The sequence below is a fragment of the Peromyscus maniculatus genome, chromosome 8, assembly GCF_049852395.1.
Source record: "Peromyscus maniculatus bairdii isolate BWxNUB_F1_BW_parent chromosome 8, HU_Pman_BW_mat_3.1, whole genome shotgun sequence".
Lineage (NCBI taxonomy): Eukaryota > Metazoa > Chordata > Mammalia > Rodentia > Cricetidae > Peromyscus > Peromyscus maniculatus.
This window is the reverse complement of record NC_134859.1, coordinates 44526416-44545315: the sequence shown is the minus strand read 5'-3', so window position 1 is coordinate 44545315 and position 18900 is coordinate 44526416. Positions and strand designations below refer to the sequence as shown.

Below are 18900 nucleotides of genomic sequence, written 5' to 3'. Positions count from 1 at the left end.
AAATAGAATACTTAAGAAACTCCCCAAACTTCTTGGAGCAGCACCCACCATCTTCAGGAGTCTTCCTTACAGCCGACGCCTCTGGACTAGCCGTCCACTTACTGGTCCCTCCACTCTCCATGCAGCTCTTGGCATGACAACACACGTGATAATAACGACTTACCTGGGCATCTATCTACCCACTGGCCCCAAGTAGCCTACAAAGACTTAGAGGGCAGGGGCACACCTGGTGATACAGGTCACCTGGTCTGTTAGGTGGATAAATAAGGAAGGGCAGATGATAGAGAACCGTCTCAGCTTCATCTTATCCTGACGGACGGAAGCACTCATCTGCTTGTCCCAGGGAAACAAGAGGACCAGTGTATAAATGACACGCAGCTTCCAGCTCAGGACCCACTGTCCAGGACACTCCTCTACCATCTGTCTCCACATTCTGCCTCAAGTGGGCCTGGACTCAGCAACCAACCCCTGCCACCAGGGCTAGGGCTGGAGACCAGTTCCTCCGTCTCCACAAGCCTACTCGTCAGTGTCTAGATAAACGACAAGCAACCAGCCTGAGCCTGGTGATGTGGGCAGGCCCACGAGTGATCACCATCTCTTCTGGAGACTCTCAGAGGTACAGTGTGTTCACCCTCAGGAAAGCTCCTTTCTGGGAGGCCCTCCTGGCTCCCCCACCAACGCTCAGACAGGCAGTGATGACTATCCTTCATAAGAAATGCGGTAATGAATGAACTTGTTTGGCAGACATCTTTAAAAAACAAAGCCCGTGTGTGAGCACTTGTGCAGAGTGGAGTCCTTGCCGAATGACACGGAAGGGCAGGCTGTGACATTATCCCCGGGAGCCACCGTCTTCGGATGAGGCAGGGACAGCCAGGGGCTACTTAATGGGTGCAGGAGCTCCAAGCAAGAATCTACGGAGCAGCAGGAACAGCCATGGCTCAACATACGCCCAAGACAGAAGCTGGGACTTAGTCCAGGCTGCAGGCCTCTCAACACCCCCACCCCACCTCGACTCCCATCTCTGAAGAGCAGAATGGCACTGCCCTCAATGTTCTGCAAGCATGTCTTCTCCCTTCCTCCTTTTCTTTGTGACAAGGTCTTTCTGGGCTGAGCTGAGAGCATCAGGGTAACAAAAAAGGATGCAGTAGTACCTTTAGGACCTTGACCAGCTTCATGGTCACCAAATCACTGGAGGGTCCCTGCTACACAAAGGCCCTGGGTTTAAACAAGATTATACAAACAGAGGGGGATGAGACAAGATAGCTCAACAGGTAAGGCACCTGTCCCTAAACCTGAAGACCTGAGTTCAATCCCTGGGACTCAGAGGGTAGAAGGGAAGAACTGACTTCCACACTATGGTGTGCATGCCCCCACACAAACACACACAGACACACAAATAAACGTAATACAAAATTAAAAAGAAAGTCGACAGTGTTCACAGGTGTGCTAGCAGAGCAGCCTGAAGGAAGTGCACGAGAATGGCGAGAATCCACAAGACACCTCTTGGCTCTTCATGTCCTGGGTTATGCCTTCTCCAGCAGTCACGAGGCCCTACTCACAACCCATGTCAATCTTGACAGAGAAGCCACATCTTGGGGCTGTAGGCCACAGTTCCTGCTCTGTACCTCTCTCTTGCAAAGCCTCCCTACCCTAAATGCTTACACTCTAATAAAGATCTATGGAGTTCAAAGGCACACTGTACTAGGGTCCCAGGAGACAATGCCCTACTAGTCTCCCCTCCCTACTAGAGCCCACCAGCTTGGTCACTGGCTGTATGGATTCAGAGCTAACCAGGCCCCACCTGCATGTCTCTAGCCCTATTCTGCCTTGGCTGGTTCCAGTACCTAGCTAACACCAGCTACACCTGACCAGATTCTGACAATTCAGACTCCTGGGCTACCTAGGAACTGTGATTCAGAGGGGCTCCAGGTCAGGAGCATGCACTGGGCACATTTTTGCTGGCTGAACCCCAACAGCCTTCATGCCTAGGTGAGGGGCTGCCTCCACCTAAATCAGCAGCAGCCTGAGGAAAACACTTGCCGGTGAGATTTGAAGACCCATATCCCATGGGCCCATGTAATTCTATTGGCAAAAACTGGTCTGGCAGAACCTGGGTACCAGCAGCAGGGAGCTGCTATGGCTCAGGAGCTTCTTCACCCTTCTGGAATCATGCTGTCTTCATTGTGAAGCACCTGGACACAGCAGGGGAATGAAGATGTTCAGGGCCTAGAACCACACACAGAACAAAGAAGCCTGCTCCCAAATCACCAAAGGCTACTATTTGGTAAGTGCTCGTTATGGTAAGGGTTCTACCAACATAAATTTGTTCAAATGTGTAAATGTGTAAAGCAAAAGGCACAACCCTCTGGAGCGGCAACATTATCAATACCACTCCAAGCTGCCTACGGCCCTAGCTGGAGAGCAGGCAGGACCCATCTGTAGCCTCCAAAGGCAGAGCTACAGTCAGATGCACATACATGCATGCACACATATAAAACATTCATAAAGTAAAATAAGTAAATCTGGAAAAATAAATAAAACACTAAAAGCAATGTATGTGCACTCTCAAGATGGCTCAGAGGGCAAAGATGCTCTCCCCAAGCCTATGGACCTGAGTTCAATCCCCGAAACCCACATGGTAGAAAGGAACAACTAATTCCAGCAAACTGTACACTGACCTTCACACTTTTATTGGAAGATGTAAATCCCCCCTTTTTCCACCACATACAAAATAAATACATGTAAAACGAATTTTTTTAAATGAAAACAATGTGTATGGTTTAAAGTAGTGAGGGTGACGGGATTTTTGGTAGTTTCCAACGAATTTAGTTCCAGGGCTTGGAGGGGAGGAAGGATGAGTAAGACCATCCAGTTAGTTAGTTAAAGACTGAAGAACACTCATTTGTTCATTTCTTCATTAATTCCAACCAAGAGCTCATCATCCAAGCAAGCTGCTAGATACCCAGACCTCAGCAGTAAGAATACAGTCACTCTTCAAGTATCACGTTTCTACTGTGAGTCCCAGGGCCTCCAGTCCGTGTACCTAGAACCATGGGAGTGAACAGGCCAGGTTGGGAAGGGCATGACCAAGCCTCATGGCGTATCTGGTATCTGTTCTGTGCCCCCATTCAGATTACCTGTAGCCACAGAAGCCTGCCTTAGAGCTAGCAGACTCCCTACAAGAGACACTGACATGAAGCTGGTCACTGCCTTTTTAGAAAATGTAATTCCTTTTTATTAGAAAATTAAAGGGTAGGACCAGCTTGCCAAAAGCCAAAACAGCTGAAATGTGCTTGTCTAAGATATGCGGTGTCTGATAAATGGATTTGTGCATCTCCTTCTTTCCCTTACCCCCTCCTTAGTCAGTCTGTTTTCCATTCATTCTCCATCCACAGACGCTGCAGCAATGGCCATGAGCTTGGCCTTGGCCTGCAGGCCCAACACCCTGGATGAAGGGAGAGTGCTTTTGTCTCCTCAGCACTGAGCGCCAGCTTTAAGCCTTTTCAGAAAAGCCTCGGGGATTCTCTGGCTTTCCTGAGATGCAAGGCTGCCTGTGGCCTCTGCTAAGCTAAGGGTGTCAGGAGGGAAGGGCAGGAACAATAAAAGACTTGAGAAATATGCTCATCCATGTGGAGACCTGGGCACAGGCGGTTCCAGACGCAGCTGGTGGAAGGGAGGCAGCTGGGGCAGAGCCGGGAAGGACAAGGACAAGAGGGCATGTCCCTCACCACCACAAAAAAAAAAAAAAAAAAAAAAAACTATTCAAAACCACCCAGGGAATTTTCTCTTTTCAAAGTCCTGGGTTCTTCTTTCTGCCTCAGGACTCCTAAACAAGGGCCCATCTTATTAATGGGGTGATGGAGGGGCCCAGAGGGTGGGTCTTCCTCCTCATGAAGGTGGCTGAGCCCGCCCTGTGAGTCATTAGGAGCTGGTAACTAAGGTATCCAGCACTGGATTTTCTCTCCACTAATCTCTCTTTTTCTCTTTCCTTTTCTCCATCTCCTCTCCCCCATTAGTCAGCTATTCCAGGCCTGGTTTAGAAGGGAGATGAGAATATAGAGGATGTGCGTTACTAGATGTGTGTGCATGCATGCACATATGTGAGCATGAGTGTGTTTGAATGTGTGCTGAATACAAAAATGGTGTCTGCCTCCTGGTGTTCTGATGGGAGTGAGGGTATGACAGTGACATCACAGCCCAGGTGCCTCTGCCTCAGCCTCCCTTTCATGGCTCCCAGTGGCCTGCCACCACAGTTCAAGGGCAAATCCATTTCCCTCACTGCCTCCTGAGTAACAACAGGCGGGCTGAGTTTCTTCCCCTCACTGCAGCCTCGGCTTTGGCATGGGCTACCAGAGCCTGCTTTGTTCTGGAGAAAAGCAAGACAGGATCTGTCCCAGGGGTTGCTGCCTGGGTAGGTGACAGGGTGGAGGTCAGAAATAAACACAAAATAGCATTGTCCACCAGGCCTCCTTCCCTGGAGCTAGGTCCCGACAGGCAGAGCCTTTGTAGGCTCTGCTCTAAGACCTAGTTCAAATCCCAGGTGGCCCTGTGGTCTGGGGGAAATTCTTTCACTCTCTAAGCCTGGTTTTATGACCTCAGAGGCATTTACTGAAAGTGTTATACCTACACAAAGCCCTAGCACAACATCACTTCTCACCTGGGCAGCTCCAAGAGTGAGGGCATGAGCCAGTTTTCTGCCGGCGTAGGTGGGCAGCCATAGGAGGGAATGTGACCTCCAACTTTCTGAAGATGGCTGGGTCAGGGTGCAGAGGAGATGTCTCTGGGTGGTATTTCTGAGAAAGCAGCACACGGCTGGCCCTGAAACACAAGTGTTCTCTGGATGACAGGAAAAACAGATAACCCATGCATGGCAAATGTTCTCTTCAGAGGGGACCTAGACCATGGAAGCAGCATGGTATGCAGAATTCTGTTCAGTGTGACCACCCACATAGCACCTTCCCCTGGATGAGTTCACAAGCTCTCCTGGATAGACACCAAACCCAGGGTCTAGGCACAAGGCCTAGCCCAATTTAGTGAACACTCACTCACTCACTCACTCACTCACTCACTCACTCACTCAGACACTAACCTCTAACGCAGACTGTCCCCTCTGGCATGGGTTGGACCAGGCCTATGATCATCCTCATGGGGTGGGGCCACAGGATCTGGAGGGTTCCACCACCCTCCCCATAGTGGGAAGCAGAGCTGCCTTGCACTGGTGAGTCATGTCAGCTCAGCTGGTGGTTCTGTGCATGAGGAGGGCCCCACAACCACAGCCCTATCTGTAACCAAGGTGAAGAGGTGAGCTTTGGCAGCTGACTGCAGTAGGCTGGTGCCTCGGACCCACCCCGGCAGCCTCTGGTCATCACCAACTGATTCAGCCTCTAGCCTGGCCAGTACAAGGAAGAGGCAGGCGCTGGGGTGAGGGTGCTGGTGTAAGAAGTAGAGGCAGAACTCAACTGAGGAAGAAGGAGCAGGTGCCGGGATGTGCCATAGGACAGGGGTCTCTAGAGCTGCAACAAGTCAAGTGTTCCAGCTTGGTGGAGGTGCAGTAGCCCAGTCAGCAGCCCTAGCCTGGCTGCCTTGCCTCAGATACCCCTCCCTGGCTGCTAGCTTAGACCTGTCCTCACCCTCTTCTTCCTCACCCTGTCAGAGTCATGGAGCAAAGGGCTGCGAATGAGACGGCCGCTTTCATTTGTACCCACCCACACTTCCCCAGCTCCTGACGGCTGACATGCCCTGTCCTGTCTAGTCATCCTGTCCCCTCTCCGCCTTGGAAGGTAGCCACAGCCACAGACTCCGATGAGGACAGGCTGTGAACAAAGCCAGGGGCAAGCAGCTAGCAGAGCTTTATGTGATAGCCCTAGTGTGTAGCAGAGCTTTATGTGATAGCCCTAGTGTGTAGCAGAGCTTTATGTGATAGCCCTAGTGTGTAGCAGAGCTTACTATGTGGTAGCCCTAGTGTGTAGCAGAGCTTACTATGTGGTAGCCCTAGTGTGTGGGAGCCAGTGGACAGACAATAAGCAGCGTCCCTCGATCCCTTCACACTTTTCACTCCAACTGCCTCGGTCTGGTCACAGAACCTTCCTCTGCTGGGGTGGAAAGCCCTACTCAGGAGTGCCTGTGTCCAGATGCTTCCTAGGTCCCGGGAGGACACCCTGAGCACTAACCCCGAGGGTGGCAGCTGCCCCACGCCAACTGTATGAGGTGCCAGGCACACGCTGACACTACTTGCAACTATGGGTATTTTGCAGGTTGTTTTAGTCCCAACAACTCCTGCCAAACTGACCCACTTCCCAGATGAAGAACACTGAGATCCATGGGCCAATACAGGCTCTCTGGACTCCTGCAGGTTCTGGGGGTCAGTGTGGAAGAGGTGAGGGCCCTGCACAGTAGCTTTCCTGTGTCCAAACAAATATGACTAAGATCAGCAGTCTCTTCTTGCTTTGTTTGAAGTAAGGTCTCACTATGTAGCCCTGGCTGGCCAGGGACTTGCTATAAAGAACAGGCTGGCTTGGAACTCCCAGCGATCTGTCTCTGCCTCCTGAGGTGCAAGGATTAAAGGTGTGCACCACCACACCCATTTCAAAGGCCCTTCTTCAAGAGCAGTGTTTCTCTGAGTTCCTTGTTCTCCCTCCCTCAGTAGACAGGCCCAGCCCAAGGACCACCCAAGATGGTCCTAGGGAGAGAGCACCCACCCACCACCATGCAGTAAGGAAAACGGGCTTCTCATAGTCCCAGCCAGGCCACTCTACCCACAATGCTTTCCTCATCCCTGAACCAGGGACTAGGCCTGTTGCCATCAGCTATCAGGCACTACCTGAATATCATCAGCCCATCCTTCTCCTAGGTCCCTGTCAACCGAAGAGAAAGCACAGGTTTTCCTGAGACCTTGCTTCCTCAGGCTAGCCCAATCATTCACCTCTCACAACCCCACCTCCACTTCTTGGCCTGCTTGTGGCTATGCTTTCTCTTAAGGCTCTCCTAATCCACCAGGGACAAGAAGTCCATCTATGCAGAGCAGTCTGCCTTAACTGCCCTGAGCCCACCCACCTAGACCTTCTTCTGGGACTGCAGCCTGGCGCCTTGTACTTACACCACCCTCCTTCTGGGGCAGGGAAGGGGCACCTCAGGCTGGTGCAGGGTCATTGCCTCCTCACACTTCCGAGGCAGGCTCATTGAGGCTGAAATTTCAATTAAGGCAGAGAAATAATTACTACAGGGCTCCAGGCCAGCTCAAGTGGGGATGGGTCTCAGTGTCTGAAAAGGGAAGACATAGCCAGGTACCCCACAGGCAGGGCAAGCAGCGGGGCTTTTCTTTAGGTCACTCTTGCAGTTCCCACCCGTCTTCCTGCCTCACAGGTACCTGAAGGCACAGGAGTCTGGGGGTAGAGAAAGAGTGGAGGCTTCCAGTGCAGGGGACCATAAAGTGTGCCTCAGCTGGCTCTAACAAAACTGCATTAAATGAAATCTAAACACTCAACACTGGCTATCTCATAGTGAGGCTGAAGGCCACCTGGGCACATTAAGATGGGGTATGTACCCCCAAAACAGGACTGGGAAGCCTTGGGTCTTCCTTTAAGGAGTTCTTACACTGGCCTAGAGGAAGACAAGGGCCATACTGGTCTCTGTACCTCAGGCCCACCTCCACAGAACATGGGTATGAGAAAAGGGGGTCTCTGGATCCTGTGAGACCTTCTCATCTCTTAAGAGGCCTTTGAACAGCCTGTTTGGCTGTGCCTCCTCATCTCAAGAAGTTACTATCCTTGATCCAAAAATGCCATCTCTGAGAATGACCCATTTTCTCTTCAGGAATGCTTCCTTTTAATCCAGAAATTCCTTAGGTCCACAGTGTTCCATCTCCAGAAGTGTTTTATTTATCTCCAGAAACACCTTCTTTATCTTCAAGTATGATCCATCTCCAGAAATGTCAATGCTCTCCCTAACAGCTCTACCCCAACTTTAAGTAGCTTTCCAGAATGCTCCATCCCATCTCCAGAAGGCCCCCACTGTTTCCAGAATACTCCAGCAACCTCCTCAAACACTCCACACCCAGAGACACTACAGCTTATCTCTAGACAGGATCCATTCTCAGAAACATTACGTCTGGCAATACTAGGAATGCAAAAAAAGCCTCATCTTAAACAAAACAAAACAAAAAAGTCTATCTCCAGAAGAATTCTCATTTCACTTTCAAATGTACCCCTATTTCATCTTCAGAAACTACCTTCTCCAGAAATGCTCTCCATGTTGTCTCTAGAGATATCCTGGCTCTCGAAACATTCCAGCTCCTGTCTAGAAACATGAAGGCAAAGCCTTTCACCCTGACTCACATGCTAAAGGAACAGACCATTTCCTCCAAGATCTCCTGAAAAGAGATTGTACAGGCTTCCTCTCCCATCTCTGGTTCCTGGAGACCTCACAGCCATCTGCTGGGCCCTCTTTCCCAGGGATGAAGTCAAGAGCTGAACTCTGGTAGATGCCTCTGTTCCAGGGGTGGGGGAACATGAGGTCAGAACCCCAGGTGACTGGCAAAGCAGTGGTTCTCAAACTGTGGGTCGTGACTCTTTGGGGGGGGGGGTGTCACAGGGGTTGCATATCCGATATTTACATTACAATTCACAACAGGAGCAAAATTAGTTATGAAGCAGCAATGAAAATAATGTTATGGTTGGGGTCACCACAACATGAGGAACTGTATTAAAGTGTCGCAGCATTAGGAAGGCTGAGAACCACAGAGCTAAAGGATCTTGCCTGGGGCAGGAATATGAGAGGGTATAGGGCAGGAAGGAATAGTCAGGATGAGTCCATATAGCATCCCCCTACCACCATGTCCTCACTGTTAAGCACCACCACCTACACACACAACATCATGATAAAAACTTCACTATTCACAGTAGGGCTGCGTCACCCTTTAGAACCTTGGCTCAGAACTGCATGGAAATCTGTGTCCACCATGTACACACACATCAAAGATAATCCATACCCACTGTGAACCTTACCCGACCTTGCCAGGGGTCTTATGGGTCTCATTCTGGGAACGCCAAGAAGGGGAAGCATTCTGTCACCCCTCGACAGTCTAAACTGACAAGATCTGGCAACCCAGGAACTGCTCAGTGCCGAAGCTTGAGAAGCTCAATCACAGTACTTTGGGCTTTAGGGACTGGGAAGGTGAGAACAGTCTGCTCGGTATGTACCTGAACACTCCCTAAGATGGTGTTCACTCTCCCTCAGGCAGCCCAGTCCCCTCGGGGAGAAGCAAGCCTAGCTATGTCATCGCTGTCCACACGGTCAAGCACTGCTCTCCTACACATCAAGCCACAGCATCCTGTGGGAAAGGCAAGGTGCTCAGGGAAGGGCATCTGGGGGTGGCTGAGTAGAGGGTAAGTCAGTGTCCCAGAAGCTCGCTGTAAACACAGGCAGGTTACAAACCCTCTCCACTGGCGCTGCACAGAATGGGCCTGAGGCCCTGGCCTGAACCAGGTGCTCCTGATACCTGGCCTCTGTGGAGCAATTCTCAGAGCCCCCAAATAGTAAAAGGGAAGAAGCTCTGCAGGATTCCTGATCTGTCCGGGTGGCACTGTGTAGCTCTGGTCTGCTGTCACAGGAGGACAATTACCATTTATTAAGCCTCCCAATTTAGAACCTGCCTCAATTAACTGGAACCTCCAGAGCCCATTTTGATGGATGTGAATACAGCTTCAATATGCCCTCCACTGTGCCCTCGGCACAGGCCGTGACCCCCCAACTAGCTAGCTTTGCCTAGACACAGAGCTCTGACATCTGTCCCCCACCATCCTTCTTCCCTCCCAGTCCTGTTCAGGAGACTCACTGGATCTCTGCCTGACCTCTCTTTTCTAGGAAAGGGATCCCCACACAGAAATAGGAAAGAAAAGAAATACCAAGTTAAACATGGATGTGAATGAACACATGGTCCTAAAGTATAAGATGGCAGGGAGCCAAGGCCACACCTTGCTGGTAGCAACAGAGCTGTCCAGGCCTCAGCTCCTGGGAGCAGCCCAGCCTACTGCATCGATATTCTCTGTCCTTCGTAGCCCAAACTGCACTGGCTCTCCTGGGACCTTTTTATCGCACAATGTCGCTTCAGCAAAAGGTTATGTAGAAGAATGTGGAAGTCTCTCCCGCATATTAACTAAAAGAATGTTCTTGAAAATGCACAAGAAGAAAGCACACCTAAGAGTCAGTTTCTCTGAGTCTGAGATGAGCTGGAGCACTGGACTGGCAGGATTCTGTTTCCAGTCCCGCTCAACCGGGACCTGGGTATGTCACTGAGCTCCAGACTTCTGGTCTGCTAACAGTGGGAACAAAAGTCCCCACTGGTACTCTGACACTGTGAGGTCATCTGAGAAACTGCAATCACACTCCAGACCGTGCCGAACACAACTGCTGTTAGTGTTCAGGCAAGAACACACTCCGCAAGCACTGTGCCTGTTCCCATCGCCTACACATGACAGCCCCTTCCTGTGTACCCTCTCTTTCTGGGGTTAGGGAGTAGAGAATTCTTGGGGACACATTCTAAACCAGTTTATCATGAGTTAGTTGTGATTTTTTTTTTTTTCCATTGATTCTTTTTCAAGACAGGGTCTCACCGTGTAGCTTTGGCTGACCTGGGACTCACTATGTAGATATCCACCTGCCTCTGCCTCCCAAGTTCTATGATTAGAGGCATGCACCACACCTGACAATCAGCTGGCTTTAAAAAAAAAAAAAAAGCAAAAAGCAGATTTTTGTGTCAAACCTGATATATTTTTTAAAACCATATGCCAAACTCTGCCCATCCAAGGATGTCCTTCACAAGCCATGGCTACCTCCAGCCTCAGCTCTCAGAGAAGACAGGTCTTTACAGAGAGAGTGTGGGGGCAGGGCTGTGGGAACACAAAGCAAGCTGGGCTGTCAACCACTGGGCCCCTGTGTGCTGCCCTGTCAAACGGTATGACAGAGCCCACCTTCAGCAGGGGATGAGTGGGGTAAAAGCCCCTTTACAAAAACAGGCCGAGGAGCTCTCCTGGGATCAACGGAGAGGGGTAGAGGGAACTGAAGATTCGTCTCCTTCTCCATGAGGTTTACTTGCCTCCTCAACCATTCACAATGTTACAATGAACTGTAAGAGAAAAATGAGGCCTTTGCAGATCCAATGCCCAGAGAAGCATGTTTGTATCACAGAGCAGAAAAATACATGAATGGCAGGCAGCTCAGAACATGGCCCTGGGTAAATGACTCTGCAGTCACAAGAGTGACTGACGTATGATCTGTGCCTACATCCCTGGGATCCTAGGTCATGAGGATCCTAGGAAGCTCTATCTTGCCCTAACCTACTTCTGCTTCAGGCCTGCTGCTGGCTTGGGCTCAGTCATTGTGTGTACTCATGGGCACCACCTGGAGAATTGCGCAGTCTCTTCTACTTCCCCTCATCACTCAATATCCTAGGGGTCCATTCAAGCCATGGCCAGGGGCTCATCCCACAGGACCTCCAGACAAAGGCATGTGATCTCTGCATACCTCAGTTTCTGCATTTGCAAAATGGGGGGAGAAGGAATTTTCTACCGACGGAGAGGGTCGAATGAAAGGAACTAAGAGCAGCTGGGCCCTGGCACCAGCAGTTTCTTACCCAGGCTCTGGATACCACACCTCTCTCTATATACTGTGCCTTTTTTCAGTATTATAACCTGCTGGGTTTTAGTTATGGACCCCAGGACTGCCTGTAAGACCTAGGGCTCCTTGGTATATAGAGAATGGCAGGTCAGAGGTTCTGGTTTAGGCAAGGGACTAGGGAACAGGTTAGGCCCTGCATCCTTCTAGCTGTCTTCAGCCAAGTCTGTACAGGAGCCCCAATGGGAAGGGGAGCCAAGGGCATTGAAGAGGCTCCTGGGCGTCCACATCCTTGGAAGCAGGTATGCTAGAGGATAAGAAGAGCTCAAAGAAGAGACAAGCGATGATGTGGACTTGCCAATCTCTTTGGACTCCTCGGTGTTCCCGCCTCTAAGTCAGTCACGCTCTCTGCCTAGCTCTGCCCCTTCTTTCCCAATGCCTTCCAGGTAATGTTCCACAGCAGTCACAGCCCAGAGTCCCTGTCAGCTGCAGATCCTACCTGTGCTTGCTCTGTGGTCACTCTGATCTCGAGCTGCTCATATTCACATATACTCCCCATTTTGTATCCTAAGCCCCAAACACAATGTCTAAATATTCAAGTGCCAATGCTCCTCTCTGGCAAAGAATACTGTGCAAGTCCCCTTCCTCTGAGACACCTCTCCTGGGGCAGGGTCTCCTGGACAGACCAATGGTCTGTCAGCAATATAGCTTCAACAGCCACAAGTACAAGGTCGGGCTGACCTAGTTCAGCCTAGACTGGATGCCTTCTATACAGCATCTCTGTTCTACATTCTTAGCTCCAAGATGGCCTCCTCCCATAGCTTCTCCCAGCCACATGGGCTCTGGCTGAAGCCCTAGACTATAAGCTAGCCCAGCAATAGCTCATGTGGCCAGAGCATCCATGACAGATTGGCTCTAACAAGGCCTTTCCTTCTACTTTTTCCCTACTGCCCCCCGCCCCCAGAAAAAACAAACCCACTTTGGGTTTTCTACTTCTACCTTCCTTCTCCAGGCCACTGGATCAACTCTGACCCCAGCACTGCCAGGGTCGCATAGGATCAGGGAGCTTTCTGAGAGAATGCCATCCACACCCAGCCTATACTACAGGGCAGCACAGTAACCTAGTACTGACAGTGATTTAATCAGGCAGAAAATCGGTGGCCCAGGGTCTCTATCTGTCCCATAAATGGGTTACTGAATCAGTTGATATCGTATGATTTTGAACAGGATATGTCATGGACACATCTAGATTGTGGGTCTTGAGAAAGTAGGTGACAGGTACTCTGGCTGTAGCCCCAGGAAGACCAGGTGGCCCTCATGGCCTCATCTGCACTGCCCACCTGGACTGGCATTATGCAAGCATGGGTCCCTTCACCTGCCTGATGAAACAAGGTAACATATTAGCATTTTAAACAGAATTGGCCATGCCTTGACCACGGCATTGGAGAGAAGTGACATTATGGGCAGAAAGAAGGCTGAAGACAGGAAACTGCTCCTGAGAGGTGGCAACCTGCAGGGATGACTGGGGCAGGCAAGGCAACAAGTCTGCTTGGGTACCAAAGGGTTCTGTGGGATGAGTGGGCACCTGTCTTCTTCCTTCCCAGCTCTGCCCTGTGGAGGATATGAAAGCTGACTTCCCATCCGACCTGCCCCTCTCACTCTCAGGGTACTATTTCTGGCTTACAAATTCCCCCTTGGTCAAGCTCCCCTAAGAAAGTGAGGTCAGATCTAATAAATCTCATTGGGACCCAGCCCAGCAGGAGTACCCCTCCCTTTTCCCAAACATTCCACTTTTAATGAGGTAACCTTAGGTGGCTCCAGTGAGCACATTAGCTCCCCAAGAGGCTCATACTGAGATGGGTTAGCTGAAGCCCAGCTGTCCCTCCTCAGCAGCCAGTATACTTAACTCCTCCCCCATGGCAGCACACAGATGTCCTGGATGTAAAGATACACAGATGAGTCCTTTTGTGCCAGGGGCTGCCAGGCACTTGAGCAAAGCCTACCTCACTTTCCCGACTTGCCAGGAAAAGCTACCATCCTTGCTGCACAAAAGGGAAAATACAGCTCAGGTACTTTGGGGCAGTGGCCTTGGATTCTTTTGGATAGGAGTCTCTCCCTCTCAGAGAAGCTGGGTGGGCCTGGAGGCAGCCAATCAGTGTGTGGGAGTAGGAAGAGGTGCAGTGGTGGCTGGGCATCCCAGATGCTGAGGCGGGCAGGTTTACAGGAATGTCTCTCACTGAATCTTGCTCCTCTCTACCAGAGTGGTCCTTGGGTTAGCAGTTCGCAAGTGCGGCAATGCCGGCCGGCCGGGGCTTTCCTAGAGAACTCAGCGTGTGTCCCCCAAGTGTGCCTGCAGGCCCTAGGGTCTGACCTGCTACAGACCATCAGCTAACATAGGACGTGAAGGGCCGGCACAAACATGCAAGTCAGACAACTGCCTAGGTAAACTGTCAAATTCTTCACATGAAGGAACAACATGGCTGATGCCCTATGTGGATGGGCCTCAGAAAAGAAGGAACATTGGAGTGACATGGAGAATGAGAAGAAGTCTCTTTTGGTCTTGAGACTGGGCTTACCAGAGTTTCTGCAGAAGTAGAAGCTCAAAGTGGGAGTCTGGGGGCAGTTAAGAACTAAGAAAATAGACTGGGCCTTGAGGACAGAGAACTGGTTACAGCCTGGAGTTCCCAACAGCTGGCTGCATGAAGCATGTCGTTTTCTGTAACACTAGCCACACACCAACATGCACAGCTATGTAAAAAATGATGTAGCATCAGGTACATGAGTATAGATCCATGAGGTTCTGACGGCTGCCATCCAGCTCCTGGGACCTAAGGCTATCACCTGGAGGAGCCCTAACTGGGCATGTACCCCAGCAACTGCCATAGCCCTCCAAACCTGGGTCCCGAGTCTGTGGCTGGACCCTGCTTACCCAGACCCTCTGTTCAGCCTCAGCCTCTTCCTGGCTGGGGGTTGAGCAGGAACAGCTCAATCAGGATATAATCGTTTTTAATTAACATGCGGATCATTTCACAGGCTGATCTCCTTGGAGACCACAAGGAAGACGGTCTTCTAAGCTTTTCTCTCCTTTTGCTCTCCCAGTGCCCCCTCCCAGCAACAGCCATACTTCACTTTTACCCCCATCTACAACCCTGAGAACTGCACAAAAGCCTGGCTCCTGGGTCTCCAGGCCTTCAGGAGGAAGTATGTGCTCACAACCATACACATACACAACTGTGCACCCCCACCCCCACATTCTGTCCAAGATGTGTCCCCCACAGGAGGGCACACAGACGTGTGTCCAGACTGGAATATGTATGTGGAGGCAGATGGGTCACAAGTTGGTTTACATGGTGAGATTCCCTGTCTCAAAACATAAACAAGAGGGGAGGAGGATTAGAGGCACACACAGCATACCTCAAAACACGACACAGAGATGAGCACTCACCTGCACAGACATACCACACAAACCTCCACATGTCCATAGTCAGCACAGTTTCAACATTCGGGGCTGAAGTGCTGGTAGGGGAGAGACAAAAAGGGCCCTGTCTTCGGGTGGGGAGTCGGCAACCACAGCTGCCTGCTACAAGGGTCTCTGGGTCTGGGTACAACATGTCTGGGGTCAGAAGGACTTAAACCACATAAGTGTCATATGGGGCCCAGGCTGGTGGCTTCTCTGTCCCATTCCCGATGGAGGTGATAGAGCAACACTCAGCCCTATCTAGCTAGCCAAGGTGCCCAGCACTAGCTAGCCTGACATTCCCACTGGGACTACTATCTTAGCCTTTCCTCTGGGTACCGGATTCTGAGGCCACAGAACTTTCTCTTTACTTCCTTCATTTGACCTGAATCTCTTCTATCCCATTTCTCTTTCTTCCTTCCTCCATTCTCTTCCGCCCAACTCCCTTCCCATTTTGGAATCACTGTTTCATCTGTTTCTTTTCCTTCCTGTCATCTCAGACGTCTAGAGTCAACCTCAGGTCAGAAGGAGAACTCTAAATTCTAACCCATTCCAGACACCATACATCTGATAGGTGCTAAACTCCCCCAGCTCCTAACAGACCACAGCTAGATCTCTGAACTTGGAGCCTGAGGTATAAAGGCAGGAAAATGACCACATGGGGCCTGAACTCAGCCCTACCCGTCTTGGAGCACCTGCTTTTGACCCTCAGCTTTTCCCTTTGGAAAATGAGATGAGAAAGGCGAATAAGCTCTGGGGAGAGTTAACAGGCAGCCTGTGGTCAGCCAACCTTAGGCTGGTGACTTGGGTAGTGACCCTGGACCCATTAGCACAGCAATGTACATGGCACAGAGGTTAGGAGCCTATTTGCTACTGATCCAGCTAGAGACAGCAGGGACAAGCTGAATGGTTCTCCCCACCTGGTCTCTCATCTATGAAATGGGCAAGCTCAGCTTAGGATTCTCCCCAGATACAACAACTCAAATACCAGATCAGTAGCAGGTTCTTGATGTGTGACCTTGGGACTCATTTCCCCTCTGGGCTCTGGTATCCTCTTATGTCAAAATAGGGAGGTCAGACCAGTGACTCATTGCCAGGGTTCTTTTCAGCACTAGAAGTTTCTAGATAGTAGAGAAGAAGAACAGTGTCCTACTTAGCCCAAGAAAGCTAGAGAAGCCTGTTTTTTCCACTCACCACGGGCATGCTGGAGTCTTTCACGGTGGAGGCAAGCAGCAGTGGCATTTTGAGGAAAGCACCTTAAACATCAGAAAAGGCTCTCTACACAAAATATACCCAACTATATCACTTGTTCCAGGATATGGAACAAAGGGCAGTATTAAGCAAATTACAGCAAATCCACTTGACTGGAAAAGCCTGAAGATGTTAACATTGGTGTTTATGAAGAACTGGTTACAAGACAGGAAAAGGCTGGTATTATCAGCCAAAAAAAAAAAAAAAAAAAAAAAAAAGCAGGATATACATCTAAATATGGACAACTCAACAAAGCCTTTAAAATCACCAACCACCAAAGCCAACATGTGGGAAGAGACATACCAACATGTGAGCACTGTCAGAGCCCATTAAGACACTCACTAATCTGTTTTTCTCTATTTTTCAGAGTACTTTGCAAACTGTATTATAACATATATGTCAAAAAATACCTTTAAGAGATGACCTGCTGCTTCCAGTCCCATTCACTCACCGATTCACTCATTAATCATTCACCCCTGTGTTTGTCTAGCCAAACAGCAAACAGTATTGTCTGCAGTGTGCCTGGCTCCGAGGTTCTGAGACTAGCTTTGCCTACAGGAATGGAGGTCATGTCCGGGGCAGGGGACCTAGCCCCTCCTGTGCTGTATTCCCAGCCTTCCTTCATCACACACACACACACACACACACACACACACACACACACACACAACTCTCCACGGTGCTTGTGCCCCGAGGTTGAAGAGTAGGTAGCAACAAACCTGGAAAAATGAAACCCTGTTTCCCAGAGCCCTCATCTCCAGGCTGTCTCAACTGCTAAATGTCAGTCTACCCTGGCGTCAGAAAGTCACTCTACAAGAGCCAGCTACAAGACTCCACTCTTCAGCTGTCAGGGTGAAGGTGTGGGTGTGGGTGAGGCAGAGGGTCAGAAAGGTCTTCTTCCTAAACCCAGCCCCCATGATGACATCCCTCCCAGTTCCCATGACCCAGGCTTGTAACCTCTTCCCCTTGCGCCACAAGGACACAGCTTGGCTGCCCGACCCTCTCCAGGCTCTGACTTGGGTCTCCTATAAGGTCCCTAAACAAGGAACCAGCATGCCTCCTGCTCAGCGAGTGGCAGAGACTGCAGCTGCCATCAACAGGGAATGCAGGGTCTGGATCTGCAGTCCCAGCCAGGCAGTAGCATGCTGTTAGTATGAAGGGGCTAACTACGTTTCTCTGTTGTTTAGGGCCTGGCAATTTCTGGGGGAAGGTTAACTCTTTGGGTTCCTGGACTCAACCACAGAGCAGTCTAAAGACAATCCAGTCCCCTAACTCCAAAGGTGTCTCCTTACTCCCCGCCGGAGCCCTGTCTCTAGGGAGAGAGGTGACCAGTTAGCCTATGGTATCTGGACCCCAGCTCTCTTGCCTCTGAGCTGCTCAACTAGGAATCTATCAAAGCTGGGGTTCACAACCCCAGCTAGCCCCACACTCCTCCACAAACCCAAAAGTGAAAAGATCTGACAGTTTAGGGTGCCAAGGCTCTGATCCAGAGGTTTCCCCTTGGAGCTGAGCCCTCCCCCTTTCTGGACTGCAGTCCCCAGGAATTCCTCAGGATAGACCTCCTTCCCCTCCGGCACTAGTGTGGAAAGGAACTGTTCCTACCACTCCCCTCACCCCTCAGTAGCCCTTCACCCCATTTCATCCCAGGGAGAGGTGCAGGCATCAGATCTCTGGGTCACCAGAGCAGTGGTGTCTGCTGTGGATTTCAGGAAGCCAAGCACTTCGTCACACAAACACATCACCTCCGGGATCACCTCTCAGCCTGCAATGTACAGGAGGGGAGGAGGCTGAGGTTAGAGCGGCCCTTCTACGTGCCCAAAGGCATCAGCCAATCGTCAAACCCGAGCAGGCAGACTCCACAACCCAGCCAGTGCACCCCAACTCTCCCTGCTGGGCACCCCTACTTATCTCCTCTCTACACCACCAGTGGTAACCTCTCTATCCCAAACAGGAAGAAAGGGGGCCTCCCTTCCCCTGCCTAGAGCCCAGGGGTCAACAGTCACAGGAGAGGCTGAGTCATGACCCCTGCCCCTCACTGCAAAGGCATTAGATTTTATTGTCAGGTTGGTCACTCGGCTGTTTTGTCAGGCGGGTGCAGGACAGAGGGCACTCTACAGGGGATGAGGAGGGGTATCTAGGGGAAGTGTTTGAAGCTGATCAGTCCATCAGATCCGGAAGCTGTCGGGAAGGGGGGGGGGTCGACCTTAAACGCTCCAAGGCTGAGAGGAGGGGCCACAGTAGCGCCCAGAGGCGCCAGGGAACTGTCCCCCCCGGGAGACAGCACTCTCGGGAAGTTTCTCACTGGTTGCTCACAGTAGGACCGGTGCTCGAAACGCCCTCCCAGGCCACACCAGCTTCCGGACACAGATTGCGAACTTGTGATGAACTCCTTCCTTCTCCAGCATCCCCATCTGCGGCCACCCGCCGCGACATCTCAGCCCCAATTCTTCCACGGGTAGCTCGGTCGCCGAGACCGCTCACCAAGGCATTGTGGAGCAAAAGGGAGGGGAGAATCCCCATCACAACCTAACTGCTGCGGCCATTAAAAAAAAAAGAAAGAAAGAAAGAAAAGAAAAGAAAAG

The 18900-nt window shown here is 50.9% G+C and overlaps 1 protein-coding gene across 9 annotated transcripts in view; it reads right to left on the bottom strand.

Annotated features, from left to right (window-relative positions):
• Positions 1 to 18900, bottom strand: part of Rai1 (retinoic acid induced 1) — a 102372-nt gene that overhangs the window by 45855 nt on the left and 37617 nt on the right. For 2 of the 9 annotated variants that reach the window (XM_076542478.1, XM_076542480.1), the window contains exons 3-4: positions 5090 to 18851; positions 4658 to 4818 (exon numbers count right to left, since the gene is read on the bottom strand). The exons of 3 other annotated variants lie outside the window; for them this stretch is intronic. The gene's annotated coding sequence lies outside the window, so the exon portion shown is untranslated. The remainder of the gene's footprint in view (positions 1 to 4657; positions 4819 to 5089; positions 18852 to 18900) is intronic. 4 more of the 9 variants (XM_076542482.1, XM_076542481.1, XM_076542479.1 and 1 more) reach the window with 4 other exon arrangements.